General features: G+C 46.9%; 1 protein-coding gene across 4 annotated transcripts in view; it reads left to right on the top strand.

Annotated features, from left to right (window-relative positions):
- USP30 (ubiquitin specific peptidase 30) overlaps positions 1-21,921 on the top strand; it is a 1,160,327-nt gene that overhangs the window by 707,070 nt on the left and 431,336 nt on the right. The window lies entirely within an intron of this gene.

The following is a 21,921-nucleotide window of genomic DNA, read 5'->3' as shown; positions in this document are numbered from 1 at the left end:
TGAGTTTAGGAGGGAGGTCCGGTTTCCTTGCCTTGTCCGCAGCTAGGAGCATGGTAGAAATGTCCGGGGTTTTGGTTGGTTTGGTGAGTTTCGACATCTTGCTAGCACCGTGACCCTGGGGATCCTTTTCTGGCTGGATCGCGGGGGGCAGTCGTGGTGCGGCAATCTCTTTGTTTGGGAACACTTGGGAACGCTTGGGGGGAAAGGATAGGCAACGGACGGGGCTGCTATAGACAGGGTTTCCTGCGAGGGTGAGTGATGAAGCCTCTCAAAGCGATATCTTTCGGGGGAGAGATTGATTTGTTAAGCCGTTTTTATTTTAAGGTTGATGTGCCTATATTAAGGTATTGCCGCTCTTGAGTATTATGGGGAGTTGGTCCAGCTTGAGGTAGTTGCAATCACTACCAGGGGGCTGCATCCATCAGGGATGGTAATAGCAGTGGGTGGAGTGGGCCGGGGCGCCCCAGGAAGTTATGCAGGCAGGAAACGCGGGAGTGCCTTCAGAAGGTGGTCGCGGTGTGGTATTGAGAAGCCAGAAGGGGTAGGAGGGCAGAGATACGTAGCCTGCCTAGGGCAACCAGGATCCAGGATAGTGGAGGCGACTCTCCTTTGCTGGCGAGGTATATGGTGGGCAGGGGCGCACCAGGAAGCTGGAAGGGGGCACTAGATCCAGTGCTGGAGTGTCCGTAGGGGGGGGCACATCGGTGAGCTCCAGTGAGTTCGGCAAGCAGAGAGCAGTAAACTTCCCAAGGAGAGTTAGATAGCGGACAGAGCAGCAGAGAGCTGGGGAGGCCCCACTTCGGGAAAGGCGGAAGGCAGAGCAGGATCCGGGCCAAGGGGAATGGAGCCCTCCTCATTTAATGGAGACGGGTGGGAGGGCTCTCACCTGGCATGACCTCCGTCTCCGCTTCCAGAGACCCGGGCTGCAGAGCCGATAATGGCCGGGAAGCTCTGGAAGCTCTCTTCCCGGAGGAGCGTTGGAAGGAGGGTGGTGGATGATGTGCTCTAGCTCCCACATTTGGTACGAAGGCAGGAGGGCTCCGGGGGCCCGAGCGTCCCTCCAGGGAGCCGGGCCGCGGAACGGATGATCGTAGGGAAGCTCCAGAGGCTCTCCTCCAGGAGGGCCTCCCTCAGCTATGGGCTCGTCGGGACCACCAGGCAGGAGGTTCAGGTGGTAGGTGGTGGCTTCACTGGGGCTCAGGCTGCGGGCGGAGCCACCCGGGCAAAGGAGGCAGACACAGCCGTCCCGAGTCCCCGCGCCTCCAGATGCAGGCGAGGGGGGGGGGTGGATGGAGTGCTCCTGCTCCCGCACCCGTTCTCCAGGCAGGAGGGCTTCGGGGTCCGGAGCGGCCGCCAGCCCCAACAGCCTCCGGCAGCGAGGCCCGGGGCCGAGGCGGAGTGGAGGGAGGGGGGAGCAGGAGGCACTACGGGCGTCCGGGGGAGCAGGAGGCACTACGGGTGTCCAGGCTCTGGGCGCCGGAGGCGATGAAGGGCCAGGGCCGCGGCCGCCACCTTGACTCGCGGCAGGGAACACCAGCGCCAAGTTCCCAAGCCGCATTTTCGGTAATCCTGCAGCGTTGGGGTCCGGGATTGAAGCGATGGGTGCGGGAGTGGCTCCGCCAGACTCCCCCCGCCAGAGGAAAGCAGCAGCGTTGCTGGTACCGACTAAATCTTAGTCGAAGCTGCGGGTCCCTACGGAGGCCATCAACAGAGCAGCCTCATCAGTGGCGCTCCAGGCCACGCCCCGATCCCCTATATTTTTAACGAAAATATTGAGAGAAATAATTGAAAAAATTGAGAAATTGATTGAAGAATAGACAACCATCCTTCTCGTTTCTTGTTCCTAACATTAGCACCCGCTTAATAGAGAAAACAAATTAAAATGATGTTTCTATTCATCTAGCAAGCGGCAAACACCTGATCCACTATGATCAAATAAGTGTTTTTTAGCACGGCACAGTGCATTCACACATGCTTATAAGGTTACTTGGAGACAAGTTGCTCTTCCAAAACTTATACTTCAACAAAAATCTGTGTGTTTCTTAAGTGTGAACATCAAACTGGGTAACCCACAGTAGGCAACCCCGAAACGGTCCTGATTGTTAAATACAACATACATTCTCAAACATTAGTTTAAAATCCTCTCATATCAAGGCTAGTGCGTACAGTGGCTCAAAAATCCCCATGGTAGGTAGGCTGTTTTTTGGTGACCCCTGAGTGTAAAAATAAGTTCACCAACGCTAAAGTATATTTATCTGACAAAGGGGATGTCTGTTTGGGTGGTACCAGCAGAGTGACATGGGTCTGACGATAAACCCCAAGAATAAAGATTTTCCATAATAACTTACTAGAAAGTCTTATTTCTATTAAAGACACGGAGGCAAGCATTATGCTTCTCTTTCTTTAATTGAAAAGTAAAGAAAAAGCTCAGCAGCAAGATATTTGTGCACCAAAGTGTGACATGAATAATGCGCATAAGAAACAGGTGCACTAAATATAATAAACACAGTAAAAACATCATCATACATTACTATATGTCCAATATTCTCTGTGGGAGCTCCATTTCCCAGGGGACTTTGCTCAAGTTCATTTAGAGGCCACCAACATGTGACCTAATCCTCCAATAAGTGTCCAGATCCCCTCCATAAACAGTCCTAAGCATGATGTAACTTCCTCTTTCGAGGCTGTGAACTTGCTGTCCGTAGTAACTGTAGGCAAATTGTAGAAAAACAATTGTGTCGGGCTGCTCATCAGACAGATTTGTCTGCAGGCGCTGTCAAAAAAAAGTATAAAAGGGTAAAATTACTTCATGTCTATGACAACTCTAGATCCCTTATAGGGTGGGAGAGAAATTTCATTGGGTTATTCTGGTAGAATACATATGAGTTCCAAATTATTAACATTCATATTAATGCATTTAATCAATATCAAGTGTAATACGCTGTTATTTTCTCGCCGGGTGGGATAATGCTTTCCTCCGTGTCTTTAATAGAATTAAGACTTTCTAGTAAGTTATTATGGAAAATCTTTATTCTATGTCAAGACCGGAGGCTCCCATTATGCTTGTTTAAAGCTTACTTACCACAATAGATGCTGGCTGATCTACCGGTTTCAGGTTGCCCAATCTGCCATCCTCATGATGTCCTCCAGGCGAACTCCCGCCTGAAAGGCTTTGGAGGCTATGGGTCCTCTAACGGAGTGGGCTCGAAGTGCTGGGTATCAATCAATCCCTGCTTGAGTTGGAGTCCAACGCACCCAGCGTGCCAAAGTTGAAGCTGAAACTGCCTTGTGTGGTTTACGAAGAGCTATCAGTAGCTGCCCATTAGGGGAGGTCCTGAGCGAAGCTGTCTTCTCTTCGTAGACTTCCAAGCATTTAACCAAGCAGAGCCTGGGCTGATCTCTAAAGGCGGGATAATAAATCACCCTGGAATTGCACTTCGTTCTCCTGTGTATATGAAATACGATGGCATCAGGAGAGAAAATCCTGCCCGCTAGATCGAGAGCTCTGATGTCAGAGACTCTCCTGCAGGAGGCCAAGCAGAGTAGGGTAGTAAGTTTGCCGGATAGGGCCGTATGTGATAGTTCCTCATTACGCGGCCATGACAAAAAGAGGTTCAATACTTTATTAACGTCCAAAGCTTGTCGTAGTGGGACGCAGGCGGTACGGTAAGCCTCACACTTTTGAGTAACCTGCAGACGAGGTGGTGTTCTCATGCTGGGACTCCTTGAACAAGGTCATGACCTGCGGAAATTGCTGAACGATAGGCGTTCACTGTCCTGTAGGCAAGCCCTCTTTCTACTAGAGAAGCTAGGAAATTCAATATATCCCCTACAGGTGCTGAAATTGGATGTAATCCTTTCTCTCGGCACCAAGTGCTCAGGTGCTCCAAGAGTTGGAATACCTCTTAAGGGTAGTAGGAGCCCAGCTCTCCTCGGTGAGATTGATCGCCATGCGGGACATGCCTGGGACTCTCCAACTTGACCTGAAATCCTCCAGGCCGCTAGGGTCGGAGATCCACTGAGGAGAAGGGGATGATGCTGGCCTGATGGATCTAGTAGGATATCTGGAAATTGGGGTAGTAGGAATGGAGAATCCGGGGAAAGTTCCAGAAGAACTGGATAGCAGGTCTGAGATGTCCAGACCGGTGCTATAAGGATTAGATCCGAAGGCTCCTGACGGGCCTTCGCCTGGATCCGGCCTCCAGCTGTAAAACACTGGTACCTGGGTATTGAGTCTGGAAGCGAAGAGGTATATGGACATCGGCCCCCAATTCTCTTGGAAGCGGAGAAAAACTTCCCTGTTGAGCCTCCAATCGCTGTAATCTGTCGAGTGACGGGAATACCAGTCCGCTACTACGTTCGAGGGACCAGGAAGGTATTCTGCTGTGACTGAAATCCAATGGTCCACACAGAAATGCCAGAAATCCTTGGCTAATTCTGCTAGAGGTCTCGACTTGGTGCCACCCAGATAGTTGATGTATCTTACTGCTGAAATGTTGTCCATTTTTAGTAAGATGCAGCAACTCGCTCTGTCTCTGGCAAAGGAGCGTACAGCAAAGGAGTCTGCAAGAAGCTCTAGACAGTTGATATGCAGATCCAGCTCCTGAGGAGACCAAGTTCCTCCCATGGCTACGGAGACGCATCTCGCTCCCCAGCCGGAGCGAGTGGCATCCGATTCGATGATAATATATGGAGCGGATCCGAAGATGGCTCTGCCGTTCCAGGCTTCCATGTGAGTGAGCCACCAGTTCAGCTCTGTCCTCGCTTGAGGTGATCGTCGGGAGTTGAGAGTAAGAAAGGCTGCGCCTTAAGTGTTGGCCCTTCAGTCTTTGTAGTTCTCGATAGTGAAGGGGGCCGGGAAATATTGCCTGGATGGAGGAGGATAGAACGCCTATCACTCTTGCTAGTTCTCGAAGAGAGAACTGGTTCTTCTGTAAGAGCCTGCGTATCTCTCTTTTGGTAGAATGGATTTTGGCTGATGGGAGTCGAAGTTGAGAATTCTGGGTATCCACTACGAATCCCAGATATCCCATGTTCTTGGATGGAAGAAGAACTGTTTTTCCCAGTTTATAAGAAAAACGAGGCTGTGCAGTAGGTCTACGGTTATTCTGGTCTGTTTCTGAACTAGTTCCTGTGACTGAGCCATGAAGATGATGTCGTCTAGGTAAATTATAAGACGGACACCCTGTTCTCTTAGATGAGCTACTACAGGTCTTAGGAGTTTGGTGAAAACTGAAGGGGCTGAAGAGAGCCCAAAGGGTAGGCTTGTGAACTCCCAATCTTGATTTTTCCATGAAAACCTCAGATAACTTATGTGTGCCTGATGAATTGGCACTGCGAGGTAAGCGTATTTCAAATCTAGACGCATGAGCCAATCGTTCGGTCTTGGGAGGTCTCTGAGCATGTGTATATCTTCCATTTTGAAATGGTAGTAAATAATGAATTCGTTGAGAGCTTTAAGGTTTATGACTGGGCATACTTTTTGTTTCCTGGTACTAGGAATATGGGACTGAAGAAACCTCCATGACTTGAGCAGGGGCGAATCGCTTGCTTCTGATAAAGACTGTGTATTTCGCTATCTAAGGCGATTTGATCTGTCTGAGACATTACTATGGGGGTAGGGTGGCATGTCTGGATGGGTTGCTCGAAAAATTCTAGGTGTAGACCCCGAGCTGTGTCCCTGACCCAGACGTCTCCCGATAAGGTATCCCAAACATTTGCAAACATCTTTAACCTCCCTCCTATAGGTGTTTGTGGCGCTGGCGCTGCTATAAGTACACTGACCTGTAGATTGTTGGGCTGGATATCTAGCCGCTCTTCTCCAGGGACGCCCTCTTCCACGACCTCTTGAGGGGAAGAATGCGTCAGAGCACTTTTGCCAGGTGTTATGCTGGCCTCTGGAGTGTTGAGGTATCTTGTCAAAGAATTAACGGCCGGAAGAGCGACCTCTGCCTTGTCCGGCCCTGGAGAAAACTTTGGATGCGAAGACTCTTTTTATGGAGGCATGCGCTTTGTCCAATGCTGTAAATGTCCCGACAAATCTTGCCATCTCCTTCATAAAAGGATCTCCGAAAAGCAGACCTTGTGCTGTTGGACTTGATTCTGTGTCCGCCAGTTCACTCAGTTTGGCATCTATTTTATATAAAATGCTCTTTCGACGTTCTGTTGAAATAGCGCAACTGGCGTTTCCTAACAGGCAAATATCCCGCTGAGCCCAACCAGAGAGGATCACTGGGTCAATGGGGTCAGATGAGCTGATGGCTGCTTCCGCTAGATCTGAAATCTTGGCTAATGGGCCCGCCACGTCCAGTACTTTGTCCTGACAGGACTTCCAGGCACGGTCTATGCCCTTCCTCGGGTCTTTCACATTGTTGCCCAAGAAGGTGATCATTTGGTGTCCAGTCATTTGGTCGACTGAAAACTGGTCGACTGCAATTTGGTCGACGCAATTTGGTCGAAAACCAAATGGTCGAATTTTTTTTTTATTTATATTTCGGGTTTTCGTTTTGTAAAAAAAGGGGTTTTTAGAGAAAAAAAAGGGGTTGGGGGGGACCCCCCCAAAAAAATAAAAAAAAGGGTTAAAATAAAAAAAATAAAAAATTCGACCATTTGGTTTTCGACCAAATTGGTTCGACCATTTGTCTGGTCGACCAATTTTTTTCGACCAAATGTCTGGTAACCGATCATTTTTTAATCTAGCTCCGGTGTCAGAGCTACCTTGTCCGCAATATCTGGATGTGGTCATTCGGCACGAAGTCTGGCCCTGATCTCCTTATCGAGTGGCTTGCGCAGTCTGAAATGAATTTATTTTGATGTCTTGGAAGATGGTTCCCAGTCGGTGGATCTGGGGTGCATTAGATCTTCGGAGTGAACATCCCCTCTGCAGGAGGCTTGTTCCCGGTTGTGTCCTTGGGGATGGGGTCTGCCACAATCCCTGAACTTGAGGGCTTTGGCCCTCTATTTGGAATTCCTCTTCAGATGAAGAGTGGGAATAATCAGCGTCATAGACGCCCCTGTTCTGATCTTCTTCCATGCCCTGTCCATATCCCTGCGGGCTTGAGGGTCCGTCTCCCCTGTTTTCTTCCTCGAGGTAAGAGGGTTCATGCGAAGGGGTTACCTTCCTGTTCATAAAGGCTTGTTTTAGCCTGGAGAAGGCGTCCGACACGGCAGCTGTAGCATTATTTGGCTGGCTCGTGGGGGTCGGAGAGCTTCTGCTCTTGCGAGCCGGGATACATCCCCCTTCATTAAGGTGCTTTCTCTTTTGGGTCTTTTCCCTACCTGGTGGAGATGTTGCCCTTAGGTGCTCCTCCATTGTGTCCATGCGGTGTTGAATAGGTAGGAGCATGTCAGTCACTGCCTTTTTAATGCTGCTTTCAACTGAAGATCCCAGCACTTTCTGCAGGCTTTTTGCCATAGCCACTTAGTCAATATAGCAGGTATCCTCCTCACACTCAGACCAAGCCTGATCTGATTGGGGGGGAGTACTGCGCTGCCATGATCTTTTCAAGCACCTTTAAACAACTTTTGTTTTTTTTGTTGTTTTTTTTTCTGGGCTTCTAGAAGGCCTTCTCTCTAGCCCAGTATTATCAGTTCAGCTTATATTATTATTATCCCTTAAGGATTGCTGAACAGGAGCTTTCTTTCTCCTCTTTTTTAAATTTTTTTTTAAATATACTAATTTCAATATGAATATCCAAATGTCACTCGTGTGGGTACTCGCTTTTATTTTTTATTTTGTTTATTTTATTCTGTGTGTCACCACAGAAGGGATTCCGGCGCTCGAGCTGCAAGGACTGTTATAAGACTAACGGTCATACGCACTCGAGCGCCGGAATTGAGGAAAGGACCAAGAGCGCTGGAGCTCCCGGGTGGTCTGCGGGTGGCTTTACGGTCCTCCGTGAGGCCGCGCAGGCCTCTCTGTGTCAGCAAGGAAGACTGGAGGGCCGGAGATGTGGAGGCGAGCCTCCGGTGGAGGCGAGCCTCCGAGGGATCCGCTTATGCCGCACAGGCCTCTCTGAGCCTGAAGAGAGGACCGGAGGGCTGGGGAAGTGGGGTAAGCCCTCTAAAGGATCCGCTTGCGCGAAAACGAAAGTAGATGAGAAACAAAGCAAATGTCCTAAACAGTGCTAAACATGAATGTACTTATCTCTTGCTGTGAGCAGCAAAGAAGGAGGAAGATACATCATGCTTAGGACTGTTTATGGAGGTGATCTGGACACCTATTGGAGGATTAGGTCACATGTTGGTGGCCTCCAAATGAACTCGAGCAAAGTCCCCTGGGAAATGGAGTTCCCTCAGAGACTATTGAACGTATATTAATGTATGATGATGTTTTTACTGTGTTTATTATATTTAGTGCACCAGTTTCTTAAGCGCATTATTTATGTCACACTTTGGTGCACAAATATCTTGCTGCTGATCTTTTTCTTTACTGTTCAGTTAAAGAAAGAGAAGCATAATGGGAGCCTTTGGTCTTGACATAGAATCCTGGCTGTGTCGCTACCATTTCCTCATACCCTGAAAACATGTCTGATGTTTATACAGAGAAACCTGGGTGTTTAAAAGGGAGGTGCCACCAACTCAGACTCAAGAGAAGTGCTGTGCCTATTACTGCAAAATTGATGTGTGTGCCACTTGCCTTAAGAGAGGAAGTGTCTAAAGAAATCAAGAGGTTAGTTAAGGAAGATATCATTGAATCTGTGGTGGCGGCTGACTGGTGCTCCCCCAGTGGTCGTAGTTAGAAAGCCCAATGGTACTGCCCGCCTCTTTGTAGACTTCAGGGCACTCAATAAGTGTGTAATTGTAGATCGGATTGCCACTGACAAACATTGGAGAACTGGTAAGCCTCACATGTGGGGCTAAGGTATTCTCCACCCTTGATCTGGCCTCTGCATGTCACTAAATCAAGCTTCATCCCGATTCGAGGGACCTGACCACCTTCATTACTCATGAAGGCACATTCAGATTTTAAAAAATGCCATTTGGACTCCCATCTGCTGCTGCATTTTTTCAGAGTCATGAAGGATGTGTTTGGTGACATTGAAGGTGTGTTCTATTACCAAGATGACTTTCTGGTTATGTTTTCATCAGTTACTGTCCATGATCTCAAACTTAAGAATGTGTTGGGCAGACTGAACAGAGCAGGGTTGACCCTACAGAAATCTAAATGCTGTTTCAGAGTCTCTCAAATTGACTACTTAGGACACCGGTTATCCAGTGAAGGGATAGTCCCCAAAGAGGGTCTGGTCAAAGCCATTATGCAAATGTTACCACCAAAAGATAAACATGAAGTGATGTCATTTTTAGGGGTAGTTGAATATTATAAAAGTGTCTAAGACGTTTTTCAGATAAATGCATAAACATTGGAACTGTATGCAAAAAGGTTGTGCATTAAAATGGACCAATGATTGTGATAAGGAATTTCATGATATCAAGCAAGGAATTTCCAATGCCCCAATACTTGCCACTTTTGATACCTTCAAAGAAACATTTCTTATAACGAACACCAGTGGCACATGCTTGAGTGCAGTCCTCATGCAAAGAGACAAGGATGGTGACAATATTGTCGCCATTGCTTCTAGATCTCTGAAAGATGCTGAATGTAGATATTCGGTTATCGGGAAGGAAGCATTGTCTTTTGTGTGGGCTATCCAAAAAATGTAGGACATTCCTGTGGAGCAGAACATTTTCAATTCTATCAGACCATAAACCACTAGTACCAGTCTTCACATCAAACGATTTAGATGGTGTGTCTAGATGTATTGTAAATTGGGTGACTGCTGTACGGGGACACACATTTGACATTCAATATGTTTCTATCCAGGAATCTGGTATGCAATAATGATGATGGAAGATGATGATGATGGAATGATGATACATCTTGAATTGGTTCTTCTGGAAGAACCAATTCAAGATGTATATTTAGCATGTGGGGATTCCATCTCACAAGACAAGTGGGACACAACCCTGAGGGAGGACCACAAACTCTATAACATTAAGGAGTTGGAACTAAACAATTGGTCAGAGTGGATACCTGGAATGGGTCTTGGTCCCTTTCACAGAATAAGAGATGATCTAGGCATAGAAAACTATCAATTATTGAGATCTGGTTACATTGTGCGACCCGTAGGTGTAAGGAAGAAACTCCTAGATTTGGCCAACACTGGACATCGGAGCATATTTAAAACTAAAGGTAGGCTGCTGTAACGCTCACCTGATTCTCGCAGAGGCGCCGGTCTTGACTGGGCAACTACCGTATCTTCAAAGGTGATGTGTAGCACCCGGTTGGCTCTTTGGGCTGGACCTCTGTGCACTGTATGCCTGACTTCAAGAGTGAGATGTCTGCAGATAGAAAATATGGGATTAATGAACTGGGGTTATTGGGGTGTCCCTATCTCTTTCCTTTTTTGCTCTCCTGTAGACCCCCAAAGGTTAACGCTCTCACCTTAGGTAAGTGAATGCCGAGCTCTCCATCTGCCTCGGGGCAGGGTGCTGTAACCAGTTTCTTCACTGGGTAGGTAGCGCAGGCCTCTTGACTTCAGAGGACTGCTGTCCGTCGTTTACTGCACGAACGGTAAGTTTCGAGTAATTCTATTGTCTTTAAAGTCTTTAGTAATGATGTCTCTTGTTTTGCAGGGTTCCGGCGATGGCGGATGACGGGCTGAAGTGAGTTGAAGATGGAGTCCGTGTGATGAATAGAAGCGCCTGGAAGCACGTAAGTAAGCGCTTGTTGCCTGCTTCACGATGCGCTCTAACTGTCTTTTTATTTTGCAGGTACGAGTTCGGAGCGGCTGCAGGGTGCCGGAATACCCACTGGGTTAGATGTGGAAAGGAGTAATGGCACGTGAGTATTAAAGTTCCCCAATGTCTTTAAACGCACCTTGTTTTGTCTTTCAGATGCGGGATGCAGCGCCGAAGGCCTCCGGAGCGTGCGAAGAGTTGGTAAGCTTTTGTCTTTCAGATGCCGGAATGCAGTGTGAAGACCTCCGGAGCGCACGAAGAGTAGGTAAGCCTTTGTCTTTCAGATGCCGGAATGCAGCGCGAGGCGTTGGTGACAGCCGATGGACCAGGTAAGTGAAGAGCTGTCACTGAAGACCGTAATGCTAACCTGTTCTTTCTTGTCTTTATAGGTGTTGCTGAAGACTGGATTCAGGATGGTAAGCCTTTTTCCTTAGGCCCAGGATCAGATGCAGAAGACACGATGAGCGTTCTGCTGCAGAGGATGCAGAATAACGCAAAGCAAGATTCATCCACCGGGTGTGGTTTAAATAGCCTCCTGTAGTGCTTAGGTGTCTCCTTCCACAGCCACGCCTAGGTAAGAAAAGAGTTCCTGCTTTCCAGAAGAGTTCCAGTGTTCTGAATCTAGGGAGTGGCTCCTGCCCCACCAAACAGGAAAAGTAGTTCCAAACAGAAGAGGATCAGAGGCTCAACTGGCAGGCAAGTAAGCAGCATGGTCTGCTGCAGGTAAGTCCACCCAAGCATTATGAGCCGGGCGCTTCCAGCGCTGGGACTGGACATATTTATGAGCCTGGTGCCACTGGCGCCAGGACTGGGTCCAAAAGGTCCCAATTGGGACTGGTTGGCACTCGGAACCTGGGTTATGGATCTGCTTCCAAGGGAGTTGGGAAAACCCTGACCTTTTGGAAGCAGAGATCATGACAGCTGCAATCTGACTATTGGTGGTCCGGTTTAGATTCAGAAGTGGAAGAAATTATGAAGGGGTGTGCATTGTGTGCATCTTCAAACAAGGTGCTTGAAACACATGTGCAACCTCTCAAACCAATGAAATTTCCAAAATGACCTTCGGAATATGTAGCCCTAGATATTGTAGGTCCGTTATGGTCCAACGGGGGCATCAAAAAATGTGCTAGTGTTGGTGGACTTGTATTCAAAATGGGGGAGAAGTGAAGAGTGTACTTGAAGCAGATTCAAGAGCAGTAGTACAATTCATGGATAACATCTTCCAGAGAGAAGGTGTTCCACTTAAAACTCTAACAGATAATGGGGTCCAATTTACATGTAGACTAATGAAGAATTTCCTGAGAGGCAAGGCAGTGGAACATCATTAGACGGTCCTCTTCCATCCTTCCACAAACTGAAATGTGGAAAGATTCAACAGGACTTTAATGCAAGTTGTGCACATGTCAATCCATTCTGGGCGATGTTGGGAGGAAGACATAGAAAAGTTACTATTAGCCTAAAGATTGGCTACACATTCAACCACTGGGCTGATTCCCTTTGAAACTCTAAGGAGAAGAAAATCTGCCACTTCAGTGTGTCCACCATGGTTGGGTAGGATGTGCTTTGTGAAATGGGATGAAGGGGCACTAAGTGAGAGGATAAGATTAAGAAATGCAAAATACAAGAAAAACACATGACAATAAATTTAAGGCCAGACTCACGAGAGTGGAGACTGGTGATCTGGTCTGGGTACGCAGACCATGTGGAGTTGTTAGTCCATAAAACCAATCCCCATCATCGTCTTTCCCCCCTGGGCAACCATGCACCGGTCTTAGACAATCTTAGACAATCTCCTAGGGGGGTGTGGACCACTATACCCCCCCCTGATTTTGTATCTCAGGGCCTATGTGCACTGTGTTACTCCTAGATTACTCCTACCATACATACATATATAGACACAATAACACAAGACACAAAGAAAACACATGAATCGTTCAATTATAACAATAGGATACATTTATTTATGCACAGCAAAGCATAATGCAAACAATACTAAAACTATTGCAACCATCTAATTTGCACCTTTTATACTTTTGGTGCAAATATACCATGCAGTGGATATCTATAAGCCTTACAGGCTTCTAATGAAAGCCTGTGATCCAAGCCTGTGGTTCTAATGCAGTGTAAATGCAAGCATCAGCAATCCTCTCCTTCATGCAGGATCAAACCTATCCAATCCACACCATACTTCACACTCTCTATCTAAGACAATCCCTGTCTGATTTCCCCATCCCCTTTCCCAAACCCAAAGCTCTTTGTGTGAGTGTCTGTTCTAATCAATCAGTCAGTTTAGGCCATAAACCATACTTCCCATTTGCATGTGCATCTCTCTCCTCTCCAGCTCTGTCTTTGTCAAGTCTCTCCTCTATGCACAACTCTGCAATCAGCAAGTCAGTGTCTGCCTCTCAAGATCTGGTCACTCGAACTGCCAAACTCTGCCAAGCTCCCGATCTCCCAAAGCCATCGGATTCTGCTGCACCAAGACACCTCTCGCTCAATCTCAGAACTGCGTCTCTCAATCTATCTCCGAGGGCAGCTCCATCCAAAGCTCCATCTATCACCATCTCCCACAGCAACTACCACAGCAACTACCACATCGGATTCTCCCCAGGCAACTATCACAGCTCCCTTCTCTTCACGTCTGGTTATAGTATCCCATGACGCACTCATTCCCATGGTTATTTACATTCTGTAAGCTAAGAATGTCTCTTTCTCTGTCTCAGCATTTAGCAATGCCTGCCCGTCTGTGTTTTGCAATGTACTTTCACTTCGTGTTCTGTCAGCGTGACATATCTCTTTCATGGCCTATCTGTCTGCGGTGCCTGTAAAATACCATCTTCCTCTATATATCCATTCACTCTCCCTCTCTCTCTCTCACGGAGAGCAGGCCATCTCTCCTCTTCTCCATGCAAAAGTACTCCCTCCATGTGGCGCTCTCTCCCACCTTTGCTCTCTCTGCGAAGCACAGAGCTCAAGCTGATAAGGCCTTCGCCTTCCCCAGTCGGACAAAGGTTTGTGTTATCTGTCTGCCTGCCGAGCAACTGTTTACGAATTCCTTCTTTCACAGTGTACCATAACATCTCCGCACTGAGCCCAGTGGCGCTTCTCTGTCTCCTTCAGTGGAATGGCTTTATAATGCCATCTAAATGCTTCCTAACGTTTACGCTTTCTTCTCGCAAATCCAAGCGCTATCTATACGCAAACTCATTCTAAGTGCACACTCTACATACATACATATGTACATATACATATCTCTAAATGTGTAACAACAACGCTTTTTTACCCAACACATTCTCACCAATTGTTTTGTGTTTTTTCTTGTGAACTGTAGGATTTATTCTTTGTGCTCCATTTGTTCACTCTGTGTTTGACACCTGTCGTCCTACTGACTGTAGCGACGATAGCATTTGCAAAAACGCTTTGTTAAATGACACCATCCTGTTTTAGACAGGCTTCTGTTTTGTTTCAGATTATGCAATTTATGATTGCTCATGTGTTGTTGTTGTTAATATGATGTTCTATATGTAAAAACAGAAATTTAAAATCCTTCCCGAATATAAAAACTTTTGTTTTGGAATTCTCTTCGAGTGTGTCATTCATACTCTTAGATGTGCTGGTTTGGGGAAGAAAAATAGAAGGGACGGGGTTACATATGAATTGGAACATGTGCATACAAGTTCCACAAAGATCTTTGAAGATCTACCCATATGTGGGCCTCGGCTACTCGGATGAATGTTCTAAACAGAACATGGCCGGTACCGAACAAAATAAAAACTGCCATTCATGGAACTAAATGCTAAATCTTCCAGACTCAGTATAAAAGCATCTGACTTACCAGGCTTTACTAAGATATTTCAATCTTCTGACAAAGATGATGTAGACAAGTTAAACTACGAATGGCTGTTTGACCCATATTATCAACCATATTATCAACAAGCAAAAGCCCTAAACAACCAAAGCAAGAAACACAATCATTGCTACGATACAATAATCGGGGGAAAAAAACAGAGCTTCACAAACTATGTAGACTTCTTAATGAGCAAAAACCCAGGAAGCTCGGGTTGCTATCAAAACAGCCAAACTGAAATATCGTAATTGGATAAAAGTACATAAAAGTATGATGTTACAACAAGACTCAGAACAGATGCTGGCGTGCCTTAACAACCGTAATATCCGCAACTTCTGGAGTCTTTTAAATCCAATACATACATAACAGCATCGGATGATACAAAATGTACCAAAAGCTCGTTGGCTGGAATACTTTTCTGGTTTATACAGTAAGCGACAAACCCCAGAGATCACAGACACGTCGAAATTGAACAGGTTGCAAGTCATAAGATCCAAAGAACCAACAAAGCAATTAATCATGAAGCTAAATACCTCCCGAGCACCCGGGCCCGATCGCCCATATTTCGTGAGTTTCCTTTAGTTTTTCATTTGATAGGCCGATATTATGCTCCAAATCCTTAATTTGATCAACCATCTAAATCAAATCCCAGCGACGTGGAGACTGGCTGTTTTAATGCCAATATTCAAGCATGGAGACAGAGAACCCAGCAAATTATAGGCCAATTGCCCTATTGGATCCTCTATGGAAGCTATTTGCAACTATCCTATTGAGAGATCTAACAGAGTGGGCGACAGAAGAAAAAGGTTTGCCCCCCGACAAACAGGTTTTGTCCACTCTGTGGGAACAAACATTAATCTCTTCCTGCTGAACCTTATAAAACATGAAACCAAGGCCACTAGTCAACAGGTCTGGATGGCCTTTGTTGATCTCCATCTTGCCTTCGATTCTGTCAACCGCCGCCTTTTGTGGAGCAAACTCGAAGAATGGAATTGCCCGGCGCATATATTACAACCAATAAAACTACTCTACTCATCAACTAAGATACGCATAAACGCTAACCAAGGATGGAGTATTAACAGCATACATAGAGACATGGAATGGCCTAAAGGAAGGTTGTCCGCTGGCGGCAATGCTTTTGAACTTGTTCACAGCAGATTTACCTTGCAAAATGATTTCGGAGAGAGCAAATCACCAAGAATAAATGCCACGAGTTTACCTTTGATGATGTTCGTGGACAACATCATTTTGCTTGATAAGACGCCGAGAGCCTACAACACACCCTCGATACGCTAACAGAATATATGGCTAAAAACAAGCTAAAAATAAATATATCCAAAACAAAAATCATGGCCATTATGAAACCAAAACAGAAGGAAAGAAACCAGTGTTAAGTAGCAACGGCTGTCCAATTAACATACTATCAGCCATACAATGGATGAAAAAGAATGGCAGTTGCAATTAAGAAAGAAAGTAATGGCCTTGGCGGGGAAAGGATACATTCTTCATGAAAAATACAGACATTTTTCGTACAGACCAATTGCTGCATTTTATAGGAGCAAAGTCATTCCGATCCTGACTTACGGAAGCGAAACGCTGATCAAACTGTCGGAGAAAATATGGTCCCTCCTCGAGGAACAATTTTGGAGAAAAATTATGCAGCTGCCACAATCTTTTCCGATGGTACGAAATTGCACTGCAATCTCTCACTTCGGTTGTAAGATGGAAAAAACTAGATCTCTATCCGAAGATATCTGGTGAGGAAAAAGTCTCTGCACTCGAGATATTCAGAAATAAGACGGATGTCATAGGTGTACGAGCCCTGACACAATGGAAACAGATGTCACAAATCCTCGCAAAAGAAGATATAAACACCGAAATGCTGCTAATGAGACCTCAATGAGCCAAGAAAAAGATTATGTAAAAAGATTGGATAAATACCATTGAACAGAAAAATCAATATAAAGAAAATCTTGTATGTGAAATAGAAGTGAGAGCTATTTACAAACTTCCATCATATTTGATGCTCTTTCCAGACAGGGGCATACAATCCTTCTTTATGAAATTGCGTTTAAATATTCTTCCTACAATTGAGAAACTAATGAGAATTAAGCAACAAGACAAAAATGTATATTTTTGTAGGATATGCAAAAACCAAGATGCGACAGAGACCCTGCATTATCTCATAATGATCTGTCCTGCCCTACAAAATGAGAGAAATGTATGTAGGAGATTGGATACGAAGTTCTGAGCCCAGAAGATAAATGGGCCTGGATACTGTTGGGACAGGAAAAAAAGATGATTTTTATAATCTTTCATTTTTGGCACAAGATTATGGATACATTTGCTAAAGATGAAATATAATGAAATGCTAAAGTCTGATAACATGTCCTAAATGTGTATAAAATATGATCAGTATTATAAAATGAAAAGTTTATTTTTAAACTGAAACATTTTAATAATAAAAAAATAAAAATAAATAAAAATGTTCTAAATTGGCCAGGTCCCCCGCCCCCCAGCTCTCCCAGTAGTTCTTTCTCTGTATCATACTCTTTGTACCACACTGTTGCTTGCTAGCTAGATTTGTCCTATAAATACCATACATACGTACATAGGAAAATGTTTTCTGTTCTGCCGCACAACTGTAATCTGCATTCAGAATAGCTGCTGTGTGAATTTTCTAAAGTTAGTAATAAAGACAAACTGCCCACTTTCACACCCAGCTACTTCATTCACACTCCTGTTTACAAAAAATATGCAGAAGCAGAACACTCAAATCTGTCCTGGCCTTGTTGGTGCATATCTTTTTGTGTTTCTCTACAATATATACATACCAGAATGACGGCGCACCAGCAGAAACCAGGGCACATGCAGACTTTAAATGCACCGCTGCAGAAAAGAAAGCACCAGAAAAAAAGCCTTCTCTGCCTGTGCCCAAGACTATGGAACCTCCTCCCCATCATTATCAGACTCCAACCCCCGAACCCCCACGCTCCTAAAATTCAGAAAAGAACTTGAGACCCACCTCTTCAAGGAGTCTCTCCTCCTCAACACCTAGGTCATCATGTCGCCTTTCGCGCCTCTGGCTCACCAGACGCCATCCGCCCCTTCTCCTCCCTGCAACTCTGTATAGCTGTACCCCTCCTCTATGCCCCTCTGTATCCTACCTCCTGCTGTATATCTGTTCTGTTACCTCTGAAAAGCATGCCATTATGCATCTGTACTGTAAAGCGCTCTGTTGTGTATCTGTATTGTTGTTTCTGATGTTTGTGGTTCTGCTTAGAATCACATGATATGCATATAGTCCGACATCTAGTGGTAATCGCAGAGTATTGCTTCTTTTTTTCAAAGACCAAAAGGGATGTCTACATGGGCGTGACTGTAACACTATCCCTAACGTGATGTGTAGTGTACCCAAAATCCATCACGCGTCGATGTCCCACCAGATTGTTTCCGCAAACCTAGTTGGTTGCTTATGCGGAGCTCGTAAGAGTTTATGTTGCTATTTTTATTCCTACGGTTGGTTAGTCAGTTTTGACCACCATCTCGACTGCTGTATCGTGGGTTTCCTGCCCCAACACCTACATCTGCAACTGCTCGGGCGACTGTTGACCGCGTGGCCTTGGCCCTCAGGCCTGGCCTTTACAGTATGGAGAGTGGGGCCCTGTTTTCCTTCTTCTCTCCGAGAATGCATTTCCTTCACCTGTCTCTTTCTCTTCTCTGTCTGGCTGCCGCTTACCTCTCCTATGGCGAGCACTCCTTTTAAATTCTGCACGTCTTGTAACAGCAAATTTCCCTGGAAAGACACCCATCACTGATGCAATAAGTGTCTTCCCCGTGACCAAGACGAGCGCTTGTGCAAGGCCTGTAAACTCTTTCGGCCTAAGACGCTGAAAGACAAGCGGACTAAGTGGCGGGCAGCCTACGCTATGCAGGCCGAAAACCTTTCCCCCGCCAGCGCTTCTGACTAGGAATCCGTCGGCAGCTATGGCTCCGATTCGGAAGCCATCGACCTTCCTGCAGCGCCTATGCGCTCCCATGTGCCCTTCCTCAGCTCCGATAGGCAGGCCGTCGGCACTGCTATAGGGAAGTCCCACCGCGGGCACAAGGGCACCGCCGCACCACGTGTACTTAAGCACACAACCCCTAAGGCCTCTTCGACTGGGTCGTCGGAAGAAGACCACAACGCCCCTAGGGGCGCCAGAGATTTCAATGGTACCTTCCAAACCTGGCATGCGAATGGGCATAAAACTCCTTCTGAAATGGGAGTTCTCTCAAAACTTCCGCTACCATCGACCCGTCATCCAAAGGCGCTCGAACCCTGAAGGACTCGGTGGTGTCGCCGACCGCGGAAGCGCCTACAGGTATGCCAAACCCCTCTACGCTGTCAGTTGGGCTACCGAAGCATCGCAAGAAGCTTTTGGTTACCGTTTCAGCAGCCAGGGACTCCTGCTTCTTTCAGAGGCCTTACATAGAAGCTCACCCCCTTATGGGCTGCCTTTTGCTGCTCCTGACCCTTCAGCTTCCTCTGAATGGACTAGGGAGAGTTTTGAAGAGTATATGACAGGATGGCTGTGTTCATCGACTTTTCAGACCAGTATGAAGGGGCCCTGAAGAGACATAGGGAAGTATAGGATGTGGACTCATGCCCCGTCCCCTCTAAATCTCGGAATCTTCCTTCCTCTGGTGCCCAGTTTCCCTCTTTGGAGGAACCACAAGAACACCACGATAACATCTTTGGGGACGACCCTGAGGACCTGTCCCAGGATGTTGCTTACGAAGGTTTTAACCTTTATGACCAAGACCCCGGACTGGAATCGGGCAAAGGATCAGAGCCCATGGTACACATCGACACATACCACTGAATGAGACGTCATCTGTCTCCTCCGCTGAGAGATTCGTCACCAGCGGACAACCAAATGCTGTTCAGCTCCCTCTGAAAAAGAGCAGCCGACCATGTTAACATTTTAAAATTACTACGCACGAAGCCACCCCTGACTCGGACTTCGTGGAGGACATCCTCAAGGAAAAGACTCCAGTCAGCCAAGCCATTCCCTTATTAAATTCTATTAAAAGACGCCTGGCTCATTCCTTAATGTCCCCTTCCCTTATATGGGCAGTTAATCCCTATGTGGAAAAATTGTTTCTCCCAGCTGCCTCTGATCCCTCTATGTTAGGGGTCGCGCCACAACAACCACTTGCAAATGGGCAGGGGTACCACTGTCCTCTGCAGAATCCCGTCCGGACAAGGATTGCAAAAAAGGTTATGCCCTTGGTAAGCACGTCACTGCCTCTGCAGCCTACTCCACAAGGATTGCAAACAACACCACGCTCCTTGCGAGCTACAGTGATGTTCAGTGGGTCCTAGTACAGGATGGCCTTAAGGAGGTTCCAGAGCCTACCAGATAACGCCTACTGGCGATCATGGCTGAAGGCAGACAAGTGACCTAGAATACCCTGAAAAAAACTCTGGACTCGGCCAAAACTGCTGGTCGCACCCTGGCCCAGGGAACTCTTCTTAAGCGGCATGCTTGGTTGAAGAACTCCGGGTTAAACCCCGAAATACAAGCCTCCTTAATTAACAAGCCTGTGGAGGAATCCAACCTATCCGGGAAGGCGGTTGACAACGCCCTGGAAACGGCAAAAAAGGAACACAAGACTTTAAAGTCTCTTAGCCAGATTACAGCTAGACCCTTTCACCAGCGTTGCAGCTCTAACACTTGCCAGTCCTTTTGTGGTCAATCCTTGCCCCGCTCGCCCCAAGGTCAGTATAGTTTGGGGGTGCCCCCTGGTCCTCCGGTCAGAGCTTCTTTGGCAACTTCCAGTACCAGCAAAGAGTATGGGCAAGGGCCGAGGTAGAAACTCTGCTCTCTGGGGCTCCCTGGCCTCCATCTCTAAGTGACTTGCCAGTATGGGTCCCCTCCCACGCTTCCCCGGTCAGGGGTCTTCTGTCTTCATTTACCCATGCCTGGGAGGGATCACTTCAGATCAGTGGGTACTAAAGACCGTTGCCCGCAGGAGTTTCTCCGACCGCCTCGTTACAACCCACGAAGAAGCAGACGCCTGTCGCCAGAACACCTGTGCATCCTGCTGGAAGAAGTTCATGTCCTGCTAGAAAAGGGCGCCATCAAAGTACTCCCACTCCTCCCCTCCCCCCGCCCCCGGTCTCCCTTTCTCCAGGTAAACCAGGGTATTTATTAAGTGTACTTCCAAGGATCTCCCCATGTGCCCTTTTTAGACCTGCGTCCTGCTAACAAGTATGTCAAACCTCAAAAGTTCAGGATGACAACCATTCAGGAGGTAATTACACTGCTGCAGCACGGTGATTACATGGCCACATTGGACATGAAAGATGCATACTTTCATATTTCAATGTTGCCAGCACACAGAAAGTACTTAAGGTTCATGATAGAGGATACCTACTATAAGTTTAAGGTTCTCCCCTTCGGCATTGCCTCAGCCCCAAGATTGTTCACGAAGGTACTAGCGGTAGTGGCAGCGCACCTGCGCAGGCAGTCCATCCCAGTCTATCCCTACTCCGACGATTGGCTCATAACACGGGATTTGCATGGGACATGCCAAACAAATACCCAGAAGACCGTAGATCTCCTCTTCAACCTAGGATTCTCTATCACTGATAAGAAATCCAGGCTGTTCCCCCAGCCAGGTCAAACAGTTTCTGGGGGCTCTAATTCGAACAGAAGACGGGCTTGTCTCCTCCTCCTCTATCGAGAGGGTCCAAAACATGCTGTTCCAGATCCCTCACTATGTAGCCAGTCACCAGGTGACCATACGCAAAGCCATGTGACTGCTGGGGATGATGTCTTCCTAGTTCCTCGCGCTTGTCTGCGCATGCGCCCAATCGTGATTCAATGGTGTCAGACCAGCGTCCAGTGGGACGATCTAGTAGATGTCTCGGCAGTGCTTGTTCAGTCTTTACAGTGGTGGTCAAGGGAAACCCTTCTGCAGGGAAAAACCGTCACCACCCCCTCTATAGAGGCCACTCTCACCACAGACTCATCTGTGTCTGGGTGGGGAGTAGGGGAGTACACCTCCTTCAACAGACCTCGCACAGCGTATGGTCTCCAGCAGTAGCGTCCAATCACATCAATCTGTTGGAACTGCTAGCAGTTGTTAAGACCGTGAAGGCTTTCCAGACACACCTCCAGGGGAAGACCGTTCTAGTCTTCACAGACCGTACCACGGCCATGTACTACTTGAACAAACAAGGGGGCACTCACTCTCTTAGGCTATCAAGACTGTCCTAGAACATCTGGAAGTGGGCACTCAAACACAGCATGTTCCTCCTCGCACAACATGTTTCAGGGGAACTC

The sequence above is a fragment of the Ambystoma mexicanum genome, chromosome 10 (genome assembly GCF_040938575.1).
Source record: "Ambystoma mexicanum isolate Mex_15411 chromosome 10, UKY_AmexF1_1, whole genome shotgun sequence".
NCBI classification, from domain to species: domain Eukaryota; kingdom Metazoa; phylum Chordata; class Amphibia; order Caudata; family Ambystomatidae; genus Ambystoma; species Ambystoma mexicanum.
This window is presented reverse-complemented; position numbering and strand designations above follow the sequence as displayed.